Below are 19958 nucleotides of genomic sequence, written 5' to 3' on the forward strand. Positions count from 1 at the left end.
AGAAAAAACTTCTTTCATAAGTAATCTTCCACATCTGCTTTATTCTCCTTCTGAGAGGATCAAATCTATAGGTCTAGAAGATTTGCTCTTTATTGGCAAATCAAAGAAAAAGATGAATAATCTCAGGTATTCAGAACCTGAACTGATTCTAGGAGATGACCGATTATAGGAACATTTTAGAGACAGACAGAGCCATTAAAACAATGCCTACCTTAAAAAGAAAATTGCAGGAAACTATCAAAAGATGGTGCTGGGTTAAAGCAGCACCATGAGCAGTTTCCAGAGGTGTCTGAGTTACAATAAGGCAAGCACAGGGGAGAAGCGTTGAAGGGTTAAAATACTGCAAGTAGACGCTGCAAAATGTGAGAAGATAATAAAAAAACACAAAGTTTTAGACTGGAGGGCTTATCTCTGAAACCCATCCCTGTAAAAGCAGACAAGAGGTTTCACTGTCAATTTCTTCAAGCCTGTATGTTTCCTAAATAAGTTGATTAAATAGCCAAAAAATTAAAAAGGCAAATTTGAGGATGTAGATTTCTCCATGGCTTCTCACATTAGAGAGTTTTCACAGATAAGGTTTGCAAATGGGAAGAAGGCTTGCTATGTGCTTGTGGCTGGGACTTTATCAGAATTCTCTCCAGTTTTTTCAAAGACCCCAATGTATTTAGTGGAATCATTAGCTCTGTGCTATTCTTCTGTTCAGGATTTGTCAGACTGTCCTGTAATGTTTCATGATATGTCCTGCAAACACCAGTCCTTCCTCATGACCCACAGACACTTCATTCAGATGTGTAAAGAGAACATATTCCAAAAGACATGCTTTCTACCAACAACCTCATTGAAAAGGGGGACTTTGATAACACCTTAATAAATGTATAAATTTTCAGGGGGAAAAGACCAACACTATGATAGTTCTCTTTTGCTTTGCTATTGTTGACATTATTGTGTCCCTGTGTTCATCTGTATTGTAAACTCATCCATCAGTACAATTCTGTACAGACCCTGTTGGCAATCTGCAAGCTACATGCATGTTTCTATGTCGTTGGTGAAAGTTTATTGACTGCAGCACAAATATCATAGCCTCTGTATTTAAGTAACATAAACTACAGTCCATTGAAATTTAGAAAAATATCTTTAGCCTGAATTCTCTTTTGTTTTCCAAAATGAACGGTTTTATTATAGGATCAAAAATTAGGAATTACTACATTGATGCTGTTTCATTTAATTTGACTTGCCAAGCCTTACATATTTAACCATGTCCCTGTTCTTTCAAAACAGAATTGCTGCAGCAAAAAAGAAAAAGTGAATGGCTATTTTTACCAACATTTTTATATAGTTTGGTGGCTTTTCATAGGCTGAGAGGAAAAATTTGGGCAAGTCACCATGAAATATAATTGCAAGGAAGCAAAATTATTAAAATCATACTTCTATAAGCAATAAGGAAAAAGAAACATTTAAAATAGATTTCTCTAGGTACTTTGATTTTGACTAAATCTTTTAAAATAAATGCCAGTTCAGAAAAGCATCAGAGCTACAATGTTTACCCATAAATAATTGTTAAGTATACAATAATGGCAAATAGTCATATATTCCCAATTGATTAATAATGCAGATACTTCCTTACAGTAATATGAACTGGATGACTGATCTTACTGTGATGTTTTTCACTGAAGTTGTAATTTTACATTTTTTATAAAGTGTCAGTAAATACATATTCCATCTAAAAAAGAAATTTTCTTTGGTCAGCCTCATTTTTATCTGTACTAAAGATGATTGTACTAATTAAATGAAGTATTAAAGTGAAAAAGCCCATTTTTATTCTTTGACTTGAACTTCTCCCTCATTTGTGATGGATACCAAATATGTTTAGGCAAAGAATAGTTATATTTTTTTAATTCTTTCAAATTATTGATTCTGTGGTGCTACTAGTATATACAAAATATTTGCTGTATTGAGAAGTATTTCTAAATTTTAATCCCACTTGGTATGTAAAATGTGATTTAACATTAAATGAATGACCAACATTTTTAAGGCTGGTCATTTTTTAATGCCTAACTTTACTTATAGATATACTAGAGAAGAAAAAAAAATTTCTTTTGAAGGTAAAAACACAGTTTTATTTGGAACATGAAATTACAAGAAAAAGTTCTTTCTTCCACCCTCCCATCCCCACCCCAACTCGGAAATGAAGCTTCTCTAGTTCTCAGTATCTGCCAAGAACAAATATAAAAATCCTGCAGATTAGACAATTATTACTTCACTATTGTTAAATTAAACAAAACCAGATGGTAAATATTCTCCTGATCAGAAGTTGTCGCCCTCACCTGCACCCCATAGCACTTTCTGTACTACTTGCCATAAATCTATTTTCCTAAGTATTTAAAACTCACTGCCTATTACAGAAATATAATTGATATTCATTTTTCTAGTGCAAATTTACTTGAAATATGTGACCTCAGTCAGGCGACAATACTTAAACAGCCTAACCTGTTGAACTGTACAACAGAGATGCATCAAGGCAGAGTGGATTCCAAACAGAAAGAAAATGGAGTTTAGTGTCTTTGAACAGCGTGTGGGTTTTTTCCATTTTTATTAACCTCAGTTCGCACAGTGGTACTGCAGCATGGAGGGAATAGTCCCAGTGCCACAGTCTTCTAAGCAATACCAACGCAAGATATATTCATTTTCAACGAGTTTGTATTTTCCAAAGATGTTGATATTACATCTTTTCAAAGAATTTAAACTATTTTTTACTTGATTTGGTGAGTCAACTACCTAAGTAGATACAGGCGATAAACTGTATTTTGTGGAGTAGCAATGACCTCTAGTGGCTGGTTAGACTAACCACAGCTATTCATACACATTTTAGCTTTTTATCTTGAATCTCTTTGCAAAATGTGGTTTACAACATGTACTTTTTGATCTGTTCATCAGATTTGAATTTCACTTAGTTCATTCTCCTGAGAAATATAGCTGTTGTGTAATTTTTGAAAGTTATGTCTTGCTTAGTAACTTTTTTTAGTAATGCCAAGAAGTAAGCCATAAAACAGGAGCTAGGGGACAAGAAGTAAGTGTCCAAAGATATAAGGCAAGTAGTAATACAATAAACATCAAAAAGAAATATTTTAAAGTGTTTACATGCATCGACATTGGTGAAATGATCTGATATTTTAATTAAATCTGTTAATCCACTGGCAGGACATTGAATCATAATGTCATTAAGATTGGGTAAAATAAATTTCAAAATTAATATTAAAAGAATCAGCATCACTTACTTACTGGTCAGAAGACATCAGACATATCAAGGGAGAGGGGCCTCCCCATTTCACTTTAGAACTCTCCAGTTTGCTGACCGTGCCAGTGACCCGTGCTTTGCCCCGTGCTTTCTTCCTCCCTCCCCCTTTGCAGCCAGCTGAACACTGGTTCTATTAGGCTCTTTGACAATGATGTTACAGTCTAAGAGGTGATGATTCATGGATAATGAAATTATGCTCTCCTTCTGGGGAAGGATAATGCAGAGTCAGATTCATGAGTTTGGCAAGGGTTTTTAGGATGCTGTAGGTGCACAGAATATCTTCCCTTCCTTTGATATTTACCAAGATGAGAACTCAAATAGTTTATTCAAAGTGGGGATTAGACTAGCATCAGAAACAAGCATCAGGTCATGAAGCTTAAGACAAAATAAGTTCCAGATGTGACAAGTGAAAATTGAGCCATGAAAAATGAAAAATTCAGAAACTGTATGGGTTCTTTTATCTTCTTTCTCCCTGGGTTCTCATTAGAAACTAGATCTGAAGCAAAACCATGGAGCTTACCTATTCTTGTGATCTTCTTGCCACTTTAAAAATCAGAGGCAGATAGGAGAGACTATGAAAATGAAAAATAATATCAGTAAATTTGAATGAAAGATGTTATAAGAGCTATGGAATGGATGGATCTTAAATAGTGCATATTAACTGGCTATTGAAAACTAATTTTAAAAGGCACAGTGAAAGTGTCCCCAATTATAGAGCTCCCAAAATCATTGGTAATTTTGGATAGTTGGAAAAATACAACAAAAATACTGCAGAAAAAAATCTAAATAAAAAAAAATAATTCTGGGCTGAGGATATATCTCAGTTTGTAGAGTGCTTGCCTGTCAAGCATAAGGCACTGGGATCAATCCCCAGCACCACAAAAAAATAATAATAATAATTCTATTTCATTGAGGAAAATAATCACAGTCATATATGGTAGAATATGGACCTCAGAAATTAAGAGCTAAATTCAAATTTCTCTGGCACCTGTTAAGTGTCTTTCTGACAATGAGTCAAAAAGAAATCACTAACTCTGTGTTACAGAAGCCCATATCTATGAGTCTAAAACTTGTTTTTCATCTTTGGTTTCCATATGAACACAGATTCTTCCATCCCATATTATCTGAGTATTACATTTTATCAATAGCGATCCCAGTGAATGGTAGATATATAAAGACATCAACCAGAGAACAAAGAAAAAAACACTTACCAAGCAAAACCCAGATGACAGTGGTGTCCCAAATCTGGTCAGTATAGCCAGGGCTTTCCATCAAGCAGAGGTTTATTTATCTATCCCCTCTCCAGTCTCAGTGTTTTCAGTCCTTATTAACATTTACTATATAAATATGTTTATATGGCAAAATGACATCATTATTGAACAAAAAAGTAATTGTTCCCATACATGTTGTATGGGATTAATACTCCAGATATCAATCACATGATGTCACCTCTCTGTTGTTTCTCTCCCACACCTACCTCCCAAGACCTCCTAGTATAGAAACTACTATTGACTTTGTCAATTATAATCATTGAAAGTCAACAGAGTTTTAAGAAGTGTGAAGTAGAAGAGTGTTCTTTGTAAATAACAACCTTTGCTTATGCAAATTAAATACTTAATTTTTCAAAGAATGACCAATGTAGTTACAAATCTCTATTCTCTCCAAATAAGAAGAAACAGGTGTATTTCCAAAATTCTTATAATTCAAGTAGACACAAACTATTTTTCTTTGAAAGCTGAGTTTCTATGACATCTCAAGAAAGCAGAAAGAGGATGCTGGGTTTTTCAGAAGAAGCATTTGTGAATTTTATGCTGTTTAGACTTCATATGGTGATGGATGGATGTTCTTGAGTTAGGACTTTTGAACATGTGAGGAGTATTCCAGTAACACACAGAGAACAGGAATATCTGGGCAACAATATTAGACCAATCAAAGACAATTGATTTTACAACTATATTTTCTAACAATAAAACTTCTATGCATAACAGGAATCCATTTTATGGTAGAGGGGAGAATGAGTTTCTATTTTATACTTTTCAGCAAATTTTGTAATTAAAATTAATAATTTCTGGACAATTCTCCATTTTCTTATTATTTTAAGGAACTCCTGCTCCTCCTAAGAAGTTTCCTTTATTTCTTTCTCTCACTCTTAGATTGTTTTTCTCTTTATATGAAAGAGTTCTCTACTTCCTATAGCACAAAAAAAGTCTTCCCCATATTAATCAACACAATTGATCATTTCACTTAAGGTAGAAGTATATCTCCAATAGAAAATATACTTGCAAAAATATTAGTACATGAAACAAATTCAAAACTGGCTGACCCTTCTCTTTCATCTACAGTCTACTAAACACCTGTATAGTATCTTTTGTTTATCAAGGAGGAAAAAAAAAGAGAGATCATTGAATTACCAGTATGGCAAATATTAAAACGGATTATTTTCTACTTTACTTAACTCGTAAAAAACAAAGAAGACTTTATGGGACTACTCAACAGTATTTCAACAGTCAAAAACAATAAACAGAATTTTGTTTTCACAGGAATAAAATCCAAAATTTTGGGCCTCACACTTGAAATGATATGGCAGACATTACATTTAGAAAAGGTATTTTTTACCTTAAAAAGTTAAAGCTTTATCACACTATATCTATGGTATAAAATACATTTTTGCCATTAAAGAGTATTAAATATAAATACTTATTCAGATTCTTGATGCTGAAGCTTATTTATGAAGTGGGGGTAAAAATAAAGTAAACCTCAGACTATACCAGAGACTATGTGCTCTTGGTGGTCTTCATGGATTCAAATAGGTGGACCCATATATAGCTAAAAAGTGTTTCTTGTCACTAATATTTATCTGTTATACTTCCTGAAGGAAGAAAACATAACCTTTGATGCCATCAACCCAAATCTCACAAGAACTTTTAAAAAAACTTGTAGCAAAAGAAGAAATTAAAAAAAACTTGTACCATATATCTTTTGATACTTAAGAAATAGAGTGACTTTAAAAATGCTCATAAACCTGTGGTAAGATTGCAACATTGAAAACTCTGTAACAGATAAATAGTTACAACATTGACAACTCTCAGATTAATTTATGAAAGCATTTTGTGCAATTTTACAAAATTTTTAAATGAAAAATTATGAATGCTTGGTTCAAATACTACCATATATCCAGTGCAAGGTCAGATATCTTTATTGATTTGTGATTAAAACAGAATATTTAAGGATCTGAGCAATCTGCATAGGTCATTTTACATAAGTATTTTTGTTTTCCACCAAGCTAGTCATGTGGTAGATTATGCCTAGGAAAAAATACATATCCTATAAGGCACTATTCATATTTTATTACTCATTTGTATATGTGTGTGCTTGTGTATAATTGAGTCATTATGATTTACCAGAAATTTATAAAAATCTCACAATTTGATAAGAAGTCTTCAGTATCTTTCATAGCTCACATAGTTTTTTCTCGTTAATGTAAGAACAAATTTCTCATGTTGAATCTGTCTTCCTATAAGTTCTACCCATTAATCCCATAGCTTTCCACTTCTTTATAGAACAGCTCTAAAATAATCCATAGCCCATTCACACAACAAGTCTCCACCCAAATTCTAAATCTCCAGTTGCCCTCAGGAAATGATTTCTAATGATTTAGTATTAGGATAGTTCTCTCACAGCTAAGTGCTCATCTGCCAGTCTAATGTTCTTCCCAGCCTGTGGCACTCACTCCAGCCCATCTCATTTCATTAAAAGCAGCATGCACTTAGTCCTATGGACTTTTATGGGGAGGAATGAGTAGTAAAATGTAAAAATCTACATATATTTTTATAGGCTTTACTCTTTTATGATCTAATACACAGAGATGTGTGAGGTCTTTATTAGTAAGCTAACATGCAAAAACATCGAGGTAGCCATAAATTAAAAAAGAAAGGTCAAAGTAGGTTTTTAAAATAGTCTAAAGTTCATATTACATATTTCTTAATATTCAAAATAAGCCTAAATTATGTATACCTTGTGTTTCACTTCTTTAAAGTTGATTTACACTCCAACTTTGCCCCCATATTCTTTTTTTAAGTTTTTACAGTAAATACAATACAGTAGAATGTATTTTGACATATCATACATACATGGAGCATAACTTCCCATTTTTATGGTTGTACATTTTGTGGGGCCCTTATATTCTTGATTGAGTTTTCCATTCCTCCCATTTTCCCATAGTTCATATAAACAGAGGTTTCGGACATTGTATATGTTTGGAGCGATTGGATAGATGCACAGGGTTCATCTCTAGAGGGCAATGTAGTGGAGTCTAGGATCTCTGCCTTCTGTCTTCTCAGCCTCCCATTCCCATGTCTCTTCCTTCTTTAGAAGGATTATCTACACTGAAATCCTTCCATCCACTCATATCTGGAGTTCTTTTGATTTCTTACGCTTTACCATACGTCTGTTCCCAGATCTAGGGCTGTATTATTGTCCCTTGCAAGGGTACTTACATTTAAAGACTAGAGAAAAATCCTTTAGCTAAAGGTAAGAAAGTCATATTCAGAGCAAGCATAAACAGAGCAACCAAGAGCAAGGTTGGTTGCAAGTCCTTCTGAAATCATCCTACATAAATTCCTCTTTTTCTCAAACATGAAGTTGGACCTTCCCAAAAGGAATAAAATCAGGCCGCAAGCTATATTTGAAAAAATTATTCAGTGAATTGCCATTATACACTGAATTTCTCCTTAGTTTTTTTTCCATGGAGAGACAACTCTGTATACTATAAAGGACTTAGGCTATAGATCCTGAAAGACATACTTCAAAATCTGGTTCTGAGACTTAATAACTTCAAGACATTGAGTCCCAGCTTCTTCATCATAAAAAAGAAACTGTAGAATAATAAAATCATCACATGAAAGTTGCAAGAAGGCAAAGAATCAGCAGTTTAAACATCTTATGTTTTTTCCTAGACACATTTCACATATTATTTAATTTGATAATAAGAAAGATCCTATGAAGATGAATGAAAAACAATGTAGATAAATCCCATAGATACAGAGATTAGCACATAATAGTAGCTTTCTCCTTCCCCTCAGTATCTCCAATTTCTAAATACCACATATATTTTAATAATCATATTTCACTATCTATTTTCATTTACAATGACAAACTGATTCCTGGCAGACTCAAGAAAGAGAATCTAAGCTGGGCATGGTGGCCCACACTTGTAATCCCAGAGGCCCTGGAGGCTGAGGCAGGAAGATGGCAAGTTCAAAACCAGTCTCAGCAAAAGCAAGGCACTAAGCAACTGAGTGAGACCCTGACTCTAAATAAAATACAAAATAGGACTGGGTATGTGGATCAGTGGTCAAGTGCCCTGAGTTCAATCCCTGCTTCCAAAAAAAGAAAATAGAAAGAAAGAAAGAGAGTCTAAATTGCTACAAGTTCAGGGAAATTTGGGTACACAGTTAATACTAGAGAATCAAATCAAAGTCCTAAACCTCCCAAAAAAGCCCAATAACATCCCACCTTAGTTCTATACCATGTTCCCTGCTGTAACTCTAACCAGTTCTTGCTCTCCTACCTCTGTGGTTTTGCTCCAGCAGTTTCCTTTGTGAGAAATGATTTTCTTCCCTTTCAAGTTCTCCTGTTAGTTTCTGAGTATTTCTGTCACACATTCAACTCCAGTTCTACTCACTCTACAAGTCTTCTTAATCTTGCCCTTCCCTCTTTTCTATACTATTTTATATACCTCTATCAAAGACTACCACAGGCTGGCTGCCTTGTGCTTGGGTTAATAATGTGTCTCTCTATTCCCTTTTGGAGGAAACACACCATCTCTTCTTTTCTTTCTCCAATGTTGATGAACACAGTCTTTTATTCATAGTAGATGTTTGTTGAATTTATTTTCTGGTCATTATGATAAAGTTATTGTTACAAACAATCTAGAGTAAATATTCTAATTTAATGGAAACTTAATGATGTCAACTTTATGTTTATTTACTAGTCAATATATACATTTTTGTTTTTATTTTATGTATATTTTCCCATTATATATAATATTCTCCTTTATCACTGAGGTGATTTCAAAAATTACTCTCACAAAAATATAGTTTAAGGGAATCATGTTATGATTTAAATTTTCTTCTTTAAATTTTGTGAATAATCTACCAATACTTTTCCTATGATGGTTACCAAAACTATGAACATTTTAGGGGGTATATTAAGAGGATGAAGAGGTAAGAAAGAGTGTGAGAAAAAGAAATTATTTTCAATTTAAATATTAATATGCCTTAGTTTTAGTGGGGGTAAGGTGTTAACTTTTGTTGTAAAAGCCATATATTTTGATTTTGATTTTTTGGTATTAGGGATCAAACTAAAAGGTGCTTTACCACTGAGCTATATCGTCAGTCTTTTTCTTTATTTTTAGTTTTATTTTGAGACAGTCTCATTAAATTACTAAGTGTCTTGCTAAATTGCTGAGACTGACCTCCAACTTGCAATCCTCCTACTTCAGTCTCTGGAGTCACCAGAATTATATATGTGCACCACCATGGCCAGTAAAGCCATATGTTCTTGATATCTCTTTGCCCATCTGAATGTCTCCATATTTATCCCCATTTCTGCAAAGTTTCTGCTTTAGACATGTTCCAAGGGCCCACCTTCTTACCACCTTACCCTATCACAGAGACTAGGTCAGAGGTCTTTGGATTTCCAATTATATACATTTCCAAAGAAACTGTTCTACTGGAGACTTCAAACTTCAAATACTCAGAAGCTGACAAGTAACAATGCTCATTATTTTTTTATCTCCTGAACATTAATTATGTTGAAGGCAGGTTTGATTACATGAGTTTGAAACATCTCCTCATGGCTGAGTCTTTCCTTTTCTCTGTTCTGATCATTCTCTTTATCCTTTTCACTGAATTTCTTTCTCCCTCTCCCATCTCCACTTAAATTATCTTTCAAATTTTCTCTGTACCAAATTCATATTTATAAGTTAAATCTATACAACTTGAATACGCACCTTCAAACTGGATTAAAAGGAAAATGCCAATGTTTTTTAATCTTTTAGAAAAGCAATAATTAAAATGACACAGTTTAATAATTTTATAAATAACAGAGTAAAAGAAAGTTCTGTTTGTATTCACAGCTTTGGGTGGGCCTGTAAGTGAAAAACTATAATTTTGTAAATTGCAGTTTAATTTCAGAAATAGAAATGACATAATCCCTAATGTATTTTTAAGTTGCATTTTAATTATGATTTATAACATAGGACAGATCTGAAGACCATCCAAATTTTTTTTCTCAGGTAAAGAATTGCTCAGGCTCTGGACTATGCTTGGCAACAAAACATATTAATTTTTAAAACAGGTAACAGGTAAATTTACTAGTCTCTAACCCTACAAACTTTTAGCTATAGCAATTTCTGAGAACCCTGCAATGTATTTTCTTATCTTCTATTTGAAATTCCTAGCTAATTTAATTGTACTTTTAACAATCTTCCATGAGCTGCATTCCTCAGTTCCTCTCTTAGTTATCCATTCTAGGGTTTCACTACAGTCATTACTTCATTTCTTACTTATACCTCCCTCTTGTTATTTAAGAAATACCCAGTGACTATTAAATATTTTCAGTTATTTTCCATTTTATTTAATTATTCATTTTTTAAAGCTTTCATTCCTATTAAAGAGGAAGAAATATAAACTTGTTGGGTTTTGTTTCTGCTTTTATTTTCAGTACTGGAATCTGCTTGGACTAGCTCAGGTAGAGGACCCATGCAAAGTTTGAATAGATGAAAAACCATTGTTCTAAATTTGTATTAATCTAGGTTTAAAATGTTTTCATAGAGTGTCTGATGACAGATGAATAAAAGAACGAGATGGTTAACTAACCTATAACCAATTACAGAAGCAAGTTTCTGTCAGAATGTGTTCAATAGCTTTAGCATGATGCCCTCAAATCACACTTTCAGAGGTCAAATTTGCACATAACTCCTTGAAGTACATCTCCTCCTATTCAACTCAATTTTAAGTTCCAGCAGTGTGTTGTGCAAAAATAATCAATGGTTAAATTATTCCCATTTCGTTGGCTCAGCTCACAGTGGCCCAGTGATAAGTTTAAAAGAAAAAAAAAAAAAAACTATCTGATCTTCAATTTGTATTTCAACTGAACCCAAGTGCAGATGTCATCTCTGGTAATATGACAAAATAGATTTAGGTTTCTAAATGTTGCTGTGTATTCCACTAACAGCATGTGTACTGCAGTAACTATACTGTAGCTCAGTTGTGAAAAAAAAAAATGCCACCGAGTTTGCTGGAGAATCATTTTAGAGTTAATTAGACCTTCTCCACCTGTAATTTAAGAAAAAGGAAAAAGCCCAACACTCTTAAAGACCATGGGGGAAAGGCAGTTTAAGAAATAGAAGTCCTCTGTTTATCCAGGGAGGTACTTTAACAAGGCAGACAGCTACACCACAGTAGAGAGACAACATTTCCTCAGCTGATTCAGTTAATTAAAATGCACAGTTACAACAGACTTTCTTAGAGCCTGCAGCTGAATGACCCAAGTCTCCATTTTACTCCAGTGTCACACAGAACATGAAGAGGCAAACATACTGCCCAAGCACAATTTGACTCACTAAAATCCAGCACTATAAACACCAAATACATTTCTCAGGCACATTTTAAAAGATGTATTATCAAGATTTATGACAAAAGGATAGAAATAATTTGCAGCTAGGCACCGCCACGAGAATATTCTTCGTTCCTCTCAAAGTAGTTTGAAGCAAAATTTACAAATAAATCTTAAGAATAGAGTCCACTTTGAATTCAGGGATCTTCAACTCTTTCCTTTCAAATATATAGAATTTGAACCTGACAAACAGCCCGACTGTTGCCAGAATTTATGAGTGATATGAAAAATCAAAGGCCACAAAAGCTATTTGTCAAATAAACTGCAGAACGCAATTTCAGTCTGCAGGGCTCATTTGCAGAACTCATGATGAGCATGGGAGGAGGGGATGCTAACAGCTGCAGCCTTGACCGCACTGCCCGTGCCAGCCAGAATTCAAGCTGCGTGAGCTGAGTGTGGCTGAAAGAGGGGGCCGACAAATGGACAAATGAAAAAAAAAGAAAGAAAGAAAAAAGATAAAAGAGGTTCTTATATCCAGGTTTTTATTTAATCAGTACATCAGCATAACTAGTTTAAGATAGATGAGATCTATAGGGTTTTAATGGTATTCAAATTAAGTTCATTCATGGAAGACTACTTTTATTTCCTGGTTTAAGGGACAGATCATAGACACTGAATCAATTAAACCTGGAGTTAAGCCTGAAGTGCAGGCCTAGTTAGCCTAGCAGCATGATATGGCATCAGTTTCCTCATCTGTAAAATGGCACTTCACATCCCAGGGCAATTTTGAAGACATATTGAGTTAACCTGCTTATGCACACAGCAGGTACTCAATAAAAGTTGGTTGTCTCTGCTCTTTTCCTAGACATTTTTAGACTGCAGCAAGTTGCATGGAATGGCCCCAGGGGAAGTTCTCACACTAAGCATTTAAATTGTCAATTCTGCAATCTATTGATCATGACTAAATGTCCTGGTGCTTTGGTTATCAATTGTTAAGTCAAACCTGAAAAGAGTCTACCAGAAACTTGGAAATCCTCTGTTAATACACTTAAATAGAATTGCATTAAGTAGTATTCTGTGATAGTTTTGCTTAGCACCAAAAGAACAATTCTGATGTTAGTACTGTCTTTTTCTAATAATTCAATATCATTTCCATTTCATAAACATCACCTGAAGAACTGGCTCCATTATCTTTTAAATCTCCTTTAAAATGTTGCCCTAAGTCTGTCTGTCTGTCTCCTCCTGATTCCTCAACACTTACTCTTTCATTTTTTTAACCTAAATTATGAACATATATCATCTTTACTCAGTGCTCAAGTGAACATGCTATTACCATTCTAGTATATCAAATGCCCTATATAACTTAGAACCCAATTCATTTCTAGTGTAAAAACAATTTAGACAATTGGATAAAGGATCACAATAGTTATTTTTTAATCCCAGCTGAGTCTGTGAAATGATAGCTAAATTATGCAAAAGCAAAGTATCCAAAGAGTTAAAAAAGAAAATTTTCAAAAGGCATTTATTGAGCACCCACTATGTGCAGGCACAGAAGCTGATCTTTTCCTCCAGGAGAAAACAAAAAATATGTAATAGAGGTTAAAGAGAAATATTTGAAGTCTGGAGTTACATCACTACTAAAGTCACTAAGTCTTTTTGACTGGTTTTGGAAATTCATTTCAGAAAGCACTGGATTTTCTCAAGAGAAAAATTTGATATGTGTCCTTCAGTGGAGCCATGATAATAATTAGTTCTTTTTAAAGATTTTGAAAAGAGTGGAGATGAAAAGAGCTAAAAGGGTTTCTAAATGACATAAGATCTGTGAAATGGTAGATATTTAACACAAACCTCATAGAGCTGTTATGTGGATTCATTAGTTAATTAGTTAGTTAATGACTTTGAAGTGTTAAATCTTATTAGAATGTTTCTTTACACTTTAACACATGTGAGAGAGAAATTACTCTGAAATTAGAAACTGACTATACCATTTAAGGATATTGGGTCTATTTGTCGCATACCTTCAATATTCTTTCCTGTTCTGATTTTTTTCAGGACAGCTCCCAAGAAGCCTATCTAGACTCCATTCCCAGCCTCTTTTATTTTTCAGAGTTTGCATTGGCTTCCATTTAACACTAAACACAGCCTTGAGAAACCCTCAGGGTTAGACATGTTGCATATTAATATAAAGGTGTAATTTTTTTAATAACATAGCATCATGCTACTTAAACATACTACTCAAATACTGCTTTCTACTTTTGTACAGAAGGGAAGACAAATAGTCTGATGGGTAAATCTGAGAGAAAAGGAAAAAACAATGGAAACCAAATGGTAAATAACTTGCTCTGTGGAAACAGTGATCAATTTCTTTCTTGCACAGTGGGAAGTTGAGAAAGGATGGTGGAGGTTAGTTTTATATAATTAGATTAATATTATGTATTCTAATATGTGGAAGATGTGTCTAGAGTTTATGCAAAAACTTTTTATTAACATAGAATATGCTAAGACAAGTACACATATCATCAAATGTTTAGCTTGATGGGTAACTGAGCACATTGGTGTCTTCTATTCTCAGATCAAGGAATAACATTAGAAGCATTCTAAGCCCCTTTGGTTCTTCCAGTCACCAGCTTTATCCAAAAGGTAACCACTACTGTTACCTCTGATAGCACAGGAAAGCTTTAAGTGTTGTGGCACTTCTATATAAATTGGATTATAAGCTATGTAGCCTATTTTGAATCTCACCTCTTTTTGACTGAACATTGTTTTATAAGATTTTATGAGATATTTGTGAGTATAACTATACTCTACATCTACACCTTCATAATCTCTGCTCCTATCTCTTTCCCCTACCCACACACTACAAAATTAATCATCTTGATATTAAAGAGTGGATCCCTGTATTAGGAAGTCTTTGATGAACTTCTGTCTCATGCATTCTACAGCATGGGTAGCTCAGGGATTGCTAGGGGAAAATGTCCTCCAGTCTTTATTTTTTAACTTTTTTATTCTTTTTTTTTTGTACCAGTGAATATAATGCAATAAATCTAACCATCTACAGAGTCAGCCCTAAGGATAAGGTTAATAATTCTTTTCAGTCGTCCTTGTTTTTAGCCCCAAATCCCCACCTGATTTATCCTCTGTGATTTGTCTCTGGTCTTCAGCCCCTAGAAAAGCCAGCCCTACTACAGGAGTTGTAAAATAAAATTAAAGAAGAAGGAAAGAGAGAGAGAGACAGAGAGAGAAGTAGAGGGGAGAGGAGGAAGGAGAGGAGGAAGGAAGGAAGGAGGAAGGAAGGAAAGAGGAAAGAAGGAAGGAAGGAAGGAAGGAAGGAAGGAAGGAAGGAAGGAAGGAAGGAAGGAAGGAAGGAAGGAAGGAAGGAAGGAAGGAAAGAAGGAAGGAAGGAAGGAAAGAAGGAAGAAAGGAAGGAAGGAAGGAAGAAAGGGAGGGAGGGAGGAAGGGAGGGAGGGACGAAGGAAGGGAGGCCAAACTACTTTACACCAAGGTGTTAATGCCTAAATCCTTAGCTCTCCAAGGTATGGCCTCAGGATAGTGTTGTAATACAGAGGACCAATTACTCTCTGATTACTCTCTAATGAGATCTCTTGTAGAACTGCATATATTGACAAGCTTTTAGGTCCTTCTACACTGAAAGACTCTAAGAAACAAATTCATGGCACTCAGTACTGCTTTTACTGTTTTAAAGTTTTTAAAAACAATTTCACTACATTATAAAGTAATATCTTTATGATGGCCGATGGGGGAAGGAAGAATAATTCTGTTTCATCTAAACAATTTTATTTTAAAATATATTATTCAGGCAACTCATCCTGCCTTTCTTTCCAGATCTCCCTCTCTATATCTCTTTCCTTCTCTCCTGCTAAAAACATCAAAAGTATCAGAAGCGAACAATTCTAATAAGAATTCAGGACTTCATAATTTTTGGTCTACCTTCTAGTTTCATTGTTTTTGTGTTGTATTCTGTTCAAATATCTTTGCCCTTTAGGGAAAAAATCCTGATAAATTTAGGCAGGATACAAATTCAATACAATATACTATTTCTTAAAGGAAAATTCCAGTCTTTGGCAATAGGTCAAGCTGATTAAGTACAGAAATATATATTTAAGGCAGGGGACTCTTTGGGCAGTTCTGGAAATATGGCCCATTAGTAGGCAGTGGCCAGAGAGATTGGAGAAGCTGATATTTGAGGCACTGTAGGGTGTGGTGCCTTATAGAAAGGTTTTTTAAAAAGCAGTATGGAATGCATTGACCAAAGATATCTCCCTTCCAGCAAAGTGGACAAAATGGGAGAACACCTAGAAAAAATCAGGATTAAGAATAGTGTTGGGACAAATGTGAGAAAATATGGAATTGTATTTTCAAGAAAGAAGAACCATTACTACATTTGTTATGTGATATTTTATGACTAGTAGCCCATTCATTCTGATTTTCAAGACTCTCATTTACAGTTCTACTTAGGAAGAATTGATTAATACATTATTTATCTAACTCATTGATTTATGGAGCTTAACCATAAGATACAGCACAGTTCATTTTCTTTCTAATATGAATATCTATAGGAAGACTACCACAAAGACAAAGGCGTGTTCCAGCATTGAAAGGTAACCCACCTCTCAGAAACAATGGCATAAACTGACAATGTTGAAAAGATTGAATGATAATAATCTATTTGTTCCCTTCATTTCTAAAATCCTACTATTAAAATGAAGTAAAATACATTTTTAGAAACTTAGTAATAATAAATCCTACCACAAAATGTTCCAATACGGACTCTAGTAAAACGTCCTTTTCTGTGTAACAGGGGAAGAAGAAAGTGTCAAATGTGAATCATTTAATTAAGCTCTGTAATACTATATTACTTTTTAGATCAAAGGAGTAATACCAACTCAAATAAAGATGTGAACTTTTTTAGTTTTTTTTCTTTTTCCTCTTGTTTTTGCCTCTCTGTTTAAACTACTTGATTATGAGACATGGCAAAAATCATGAAATTAGATTTATAAAAAATAATGAACAAATTTATTATTAGAGATTAGCAAAAAATTATAATTCATATCAATGATATTCCTAAGGTATTCAATGGAGGCATTCAGCAATGTCACAGAATGCAGTTGGATTTATGTATTTTTTATTTATTCAAACACATTTTGTCAAATCCAAAACATTTATGGAAAAAATTTCATTTGTGGAAATACCAGGGTAAACACTCTTTAAAAACCACTAAGGCCAATTTAAAAACTAAGATCTATTAGATCAAAAACTTCTACTCAGTAATGACTATAGTATTAAATGGTTGGAGTACCACTGTGCATATTTCAAATGCTCATAATATATGAAAATTAAATTCAATTTGCTTATGCTTGGCAAACACAGGCAGGCTTGCTGGACCCTGGCAGCCTCCAACTTCATAGGACTTGTGTGTCCAATGTAAACATAAAAAGATATTTTCCTCAAACATTTTGTGATTCTAATGTATGCCAAGAGAACTAAATACTGAAACTACAAAATGGAAAGCATTTTACTAGATTATTGAGTGGTTGAGAATCACGGGCCCAAAAGGCCACATATCTCCCCATGATTTGTTGTAATCTGGACTCAACCTGCTCTTTCTGTTTCCCCTGTGCAATTACCCATAATACCAATATGCTCCAACAAAACCACAATTTACCATTCTTTAAACATCTCCCTAGGAGTCTGTCTCAAATTTGCTCTTGTTTCTTCTACTCAGAACATTCCCTTTGTCAATTGCATCTATTTTATGAATAAATCCAATTTATTCATGAACTTTCTGATTATTATAGCTGGAATTTTTTTCTTTCTCCCTCAATTCTAATCTTATTTTTTTATCATCATTATTATTTTATTTCTATGGTCATTATCATTTTCTAACTTATGTATTTATATGAGTCCATGTATGATTTTCCTTTCAGGAAAATTTTACAGGGAAGAAACATGTCTTACACAACTTTTCCTATATTTTAAACATGCTTAAGGCAGAGTTTGAGATAAAGTATATATTTAATAAATGTATGTTTAATGAACTAAAATGTGAACATATAAATGTTCCACATTGCCCTAGAACTCTAGTATATTGAACAAGATCCCTATTTTACCACTCTCGCCAAAATATTCATAAGAAATTAGGGTTCATATCATAACATTTCACTTCATGTGTTTCATACATTTTCAACAAATGTCTATCATCTCTCAGTTATGTGAATGACCCTGTAGGGCAAAAGATGTTTTGGAAATACAAAAGCATCATCCTACAAATTATAAAATCATTATTAAATTATAAACTATCTTAGTAGTCACATGAGAAACATTTATTCAGTTGCTATCATTTAATCCTTATTTTAAAAAAATATGTAGAGATCACACTCTGGAAGAATCCAAATGATAGGCATAGAGAGAGCTTTTAGAGACTTGCATGGTACAGTGAGTTGTGACTTAGCCCATTTAATAGGTAAGAAATTGAGGTATAGTCACACAGAGTCAGAATTTAAATTCTGATCAATCTGACGCATCACCTTTCTTGTACCCACTGTACAATAATTTCCTCTGATTATTAGTTTCCCTCTGAATAGATGCCATACCTATTTAAATACAAGTCCTTTTGCCCTGCTGTATATAAGTCAGGTTTTTTTTTATAGCACTCTTAAAAAAAAAAAAAAAAAGAAAAACCATCTCTTCTGAATAACTTACTATGTTTAAGGCACTATGATAAATACTTCCCTTAACATATTTCTAACAACTCTACAAGAAAGGTACTGCTTATTCATTTCACAGATAGGTAAACTGAGGCATAGAAATTTTCAGTAATGTACTCAAGATGATACAGCTAGTAAAGGCAGGAAATGGAATTTAATTCAAGTCTCCTGCTCCTGCATCTAAATTCTTTATTGCCTTTTATTCCTTTTTACTAATCCTTAAATGTGATTTTTTTTTCCCTAAAAAGGAAACAGGATTATTTGAAATGCTCACTGTTCCATATATTGATCTTAGCATGGGACGCACTTAACACTACAGTACACTAACACTCTCTCTGACAGAAAATGGTGGTGGTGGCGGGGGTGAATTTAGAGGTAGGCTCATCTCACCTGGTCTGACAAAGCTGTTTACATTAGAGTCCATCTTCAAGCCCAGTCCTAAAATGACAGTGAACCTTGATCTTTAATGGACAGATGACCCTGTCCCAGAGCCATTTAGATAAATAGAGTGCACTTCAGGGAAGCAGCTAGTGCCCTTGATGAATTGGCTGGCTTGCTTCTCCTTCCAGATCCGTGACTGTCAGCAGCTAAGCATAATATGGGAAACGAGTCAATATTTTCCAGCATGCTGAGTCCATTTTTTGCCCCCAAATATTTTTAATCATATGACAGGTGCAGAAATCACTTCAGCCACCACTGGAAGGATGCACAGCAGCTATCACACAGTGACACAGAGGCAGAAGTGTTTGCTAAGTTCCAAAATGAAAAGAATACTCATTGTAATTGAAATTGTGCAGAGGACAAAACTTCCCCAGATACATGTTAAGAGTTCTGAGGATTTGAAGAGGGAAATATGTCACTTTTGTACTCAGGCTAAGAGTCACTGTCTTTAAATAGCTCATGAGGAGGTACACACAAGTCTTCTGAGAAAAAAAGACATAAACAATACATATGTAGCAGTCAGAAAGTAAATCTTTCTTCAGGGTTTGCCCTTTAGTTTTCCATTTGAGATAGCATGGGCCACAGAGGTTAAGTCCTGTCCAGGATGAATGAGGAAAGCTTTGGCAGGCAAAGGCCTTAAAGCCAGATCCACAATTTCATTTTGTACTGTACCCTGCTGTTGCTTATATACTTTGTGTTACCTTTTTTGTTTTGTTGTTTTTGAGGGTTATTTAATGAAGGTCAGGTGTGACCTAGCATTAATACAAGAGGAATTTCTTTCTAATATGGGGAATTCAGTACATTGAGTGTTCTTCTCCTGGAAAAAGCATTTGTTTCTCTCGTAGCTAAAACAGAAAAGTCAAGCCCTGTCAGAAGTT

General features: G+C 34.2%; 2 protein-coding genes across 5 annotated transcripts in view; one reads left to right on the forward strand and one right to left on the reverse strand.

The window, feature by feature from the left end:
- Ctnna3 (catenin alpha 3) overlaps window positions 1-19958 on the reverse strand; it is a 1721400-nt gene that overhangs the window by 982529 nt on the left and 718913 nt on the right. The window contains exon 1 of one of the 4 annotated variants that reach the window (XM_047553946.1): window positions 3276-3350. The exons of 2 other annotated variants lie outside the window; for them this stretch is intronic. The gene's annotated coding sequence lies outside the window, so the exon portion shown is untranslated. Of the gene's footprint in view, window positions 1-3275; window positions 3351-19958 lie in introns of those variants that run through there. One more of the 4 variants, XM_047553947.1, reaches the window with a different exon arrangement.
- Window positions 1-19958, forward strand: part of Lrrtm3 (leucine rich repeat transmembrane neuronal 3) — a 170697-nt gene that overhangs the window by 2701 nt on the left and 148038 nt on the right. The gene's annotated exons all lie outside the window — the stretch shown is intronic.

Source organism: Sciurus carolinensis, chromosome 5 (genome assembly GCF_902686445.1).
Source record: "Sciurus carolinensis chromosome 5, mSciCar1.2, whole genome shotgun sequence".
Taxonomy (NCBI): domain Eukaryota; kingdom Metazoa; phylum Chordata; class Mammalia; order Rodentia; family Sciuridae; genus Sciurus; species Sciurus carolinensis.